This window comes from Mus caroli, chromosome X (genome assembly GCF_900094665.2).
Source record: "Mus caroli chromosome X, CAROLI_EIJ_v1.1, whole genome shotgun sequence".
NCBI lineage: Eukaryota > Metazoa > Chordata > Mammalia > Rodentia > Muridae > Mus > Mus caroli.
The window spans coordinates 97,288,580-97,292,286 of NC_034589.1; positions in this window are offsets into that span (position 1 = coordinate 97,288,580).

Here is a 3,707-nt window from a genome sequence, read left to right on the forward strand (position 1 = left end):
CCAGGGCTTGGTATAGTGGAAGAACTGGGTTCTCATAATGCCATGTTGGCTTGGTTTCTGTTGTGTAGGTTCTTAAGCTTTCCTTTCACCATCTGGTTATCTCTGGTATTAACTGCTCTTGATGTCTCTGACTGTGGCTTGTCCCTCCTGTAAGCCAGTGTGTCAGCACTCCTGGGAAACCAGCTCTCTCCCAGCAGAATTTGGGTATGGCGAGCTGTGGCACAGTGTCAGCTCTGGGGCACAGATGGAATACTGGAAGTATCCTGTCTCTGGCTGTTCCTTGGTTCCTGTGTCCTGATGACTCTGGGCAGGTCCCTTTTGGGCCAGGAATTTGAGCAGAAGTTGTGTTCTCAACTATGGGCTCAGGTTTGTCAGCACTCTTGGGATTCCCAGCCAGATTTGGTTATGGAGAGCTGTGCTCTCAGGTGTGTCAGCAAGCCTGGGAGACCAGCTCTCTCCCAGTGAGATTTGGGTATAGACAGCTGTGGCACTGGGTGAGCTCCAGGTGCAGATGGAAGCTGGAAGTAGATAATTTCTTTTAAGTATATCATGAACTTTGACTGCATTCATCTTCCCATACCCTCATGCTCCTTTCCTTTTCCCTTCCCCTACTTCCATTATACTACTCCCTTCCCTTAGTCTCCTCTTCTATTTTCATGTAACATCTAATATCTATATTTTCTCCTTATCTACCACTTTGCATATCTATGTACAATATAGAATTCACAAGTGAAAGAGCATGGAAATTTTTTCATTCTGAATTTAGTTTATTTTGCTTAATATAAAATCTACAGTTGCATATGTTTTCCAACAAGCAGCATTATTTCATTCGTATGATTGAATAAAATACTATTCTGTATACATTGTACATTTCTTTATTAATTTACTGATTGACAAATATCTAAGCTGATCCTGTAACTTGATTATTGTAGGTAGTAGTACAGTAAACATGGATATGATAGTATCTCTATGGTATGTTTATTAGAGACCTTCTTTAGTTATTGTAAGTGGTTGATTATTCATTGAAGATAATTTATGTATCTCTATTTTCAGTGTGTTCATCTACTTTCTTGGTTCAATGATAAGACTGATAGATTTCAAGCTGTTTACATGCCAGACTCCTGTAGAAGTTATCTTGAATTTATTAATACTTGTTATATTTAATACATGTGTTTTACTTAGAAAAAATATATATTTACTGAAATGTCACATTAGCACAGCATTCCCATATCCCCACCATTCATTTTCTGGTTTTCCTAATGTCATTATCTTATCTTACCATACGTCTGTCTTTGTTGTCTTGTTGCTGAGACAAAATGACCTGACAAAAACAACTTCAGGAAACTTAGTTTAAGGGTACATCCAACAATATGGTGCAAAAGTGAAATTAACAGGAGCTACAAGAAGGTGGTCACATCACACCCACAATCAGTAAGAAGGTAGCAATGCTGCATGATGCTATTCAGCTCCCTATCTCCATATATATAGGCCAGGATCCAAGGTAGATATGGGTGCTACCTACTATATGCAGGTCCTCCCACTTCAATTAATGTAATCAATGAAACCCTTACAGATATTCCCAGATAGATTCTTAAATCCATCTCAGAGGTTATTCTACATTCTGTCAAGTTGACAATTAACACTGATCATCACAACATGTTATATTTGTCAAAACTGGGAACCCAACATTAATAATGCATTACTATCAAATAAACAAACTCAATCTTTTTCAATGGTTATCAGTTTTTTATTTCAGAACTCAACCAAGAGTTCAACTCAGCCAAGGACTCAACTCAGCCAGATTTGGGTATGGAAAGCTGTGCTCTCAGGTGTGTCAGCACGTCTGGGAGACCAGCTCTCTCCCAGTGGGATTTGGGTATAGACAGCTGTGGCACTGGGTGAGCTCCAAGTGCAGATGGAAACTGGAAGTAGATAACTATGTTTAATTGGCATATCTACTCACTTTCTTTGATCTCTCACAATTTCTAAGTCTTTCCTCATTTCTTATGATTTTGAAACGCTGAAGGAATATAGTTCTCATATCATGTGGAATAATCCTTTGGTTTTGTCATTATTCCTGATTATCCTGAGATTGTGACTGGCTTTTCTGCTTAATAAAATACCACAAAGTTTACATGCCTCCATTAAATCATATCAGCAGTCAAATGATAGAAGTGTGAAGTTATTCATTACCACTCAGTCAGAGGAATACACACCATATTACTCTATTAAAAAGTTACAATGTTTTGTCCTCCATACTCCATTATTCAAAAGAAAGTTGCTAAGAGCAGCCCAGCCCAAACGCAAGGAAAGTACTGATCATCACCTGAAAGAGAGGTGTTACTCACACTAACAAATATTTCAATAAAATTCTTTCTTTCTTCTTTTTTTTACATTTTATTTTTATTAGATATTTTCTTCATTTACATTACAAATGCTATCCGGAAAGTCCCCTATACCTTCCCCCCCACCCTGCTCCCCAACCCACCTAGTCTCGCTTCCTTGCCCTGGCATTCCCTGTACTGGGGCATATGATCTTCGCAAGACCAAGGACCTCTCCTCCCATTGATGGCCAACTAGACCATCCTCTGCTACATATGCAACTAGAGAAACAAGCTCTGGGGTGGGGCGGGGTACTGGTTAGTTCATATTGTTGATCCTCCTATAGCATTGCCTACCCCTTTAGGTCCTTGGGTATTTTCTCTAGCTCCTACTTTAGGGGCCCTGTGTTCCATCCAATAGATGACTGTGAGCATCTACTTCTGTATTTGCCAGGCAATGGCATAGCCTCACAAGAGACAGCTATATCAGGGTCCTTTCAGCAAAATTTTGCTGGCATATGCAATAGTGTCTGGGGTTGGTGGTTGTATATGTGATGGATCCCTGGGTGGGGCAGACTGTGGATGGTCCTTCCTTCAATCTCTGCTCCAAACTTTGTCTCTGTAACTCCTTCCATGGATATTTTGCTCCCCATTCTAAGAAGGAACAAAGGATCCACAGTTTGATCTTCCTTCTTCTTGAATTTCATGTGTTTTGCAAATTGTATCTTAAGTAGTCTAAGGTTCTGGGTTAATGTCCACTTATCACTGAGTGCATATATTGTGTGTTCTTTTGTGATTTGGTTACCTCACTCAGGATGATATCTTCCAGATCCATACATTTGCTTAAGAATTTCATAAATTCATTGTATTTGATTGCTGAGTAGTACTCCATTGTGTAAATGTACCACATTTTCTCTATCCATTCCTCTGTTGAAGGACACCTGGGTTCTTTCCAGCTTCTGGCTATTATAAATAAGGCTGGTATGAATATAGTGGAGCATATGTCCTTATTACAAGTTGGAAAATCTTCTGGGTATATGCCCAGGAGAGGTATTGCTAGATCTTCCAGTAGTACTGTCCAATTTTCTGAGGAACCACCAGGCTGATTTCCAGAATGGTTGTACAAGCTTGCAATCCCACCAACAATGGAGGAGTGTTCCTCTTCCTCCACATCTTCGCCAGCATCTGCTGTCACCTGAATTTTTTATCTTAGCCATTCTGACTGGTGTGAGCTGGAATCTCAGGATTGTTTTGATTTGCATTTCCCTGATGATTAAGGAGGTTGGACTTTTTTTTTTTTTTAGGTTCTTCTTGGCCATTCGATATTCCTCAGTTGAAAATTCTTTGTTTAGCTCTGTACCCCATTTTTATAGGTTTATTTGATTT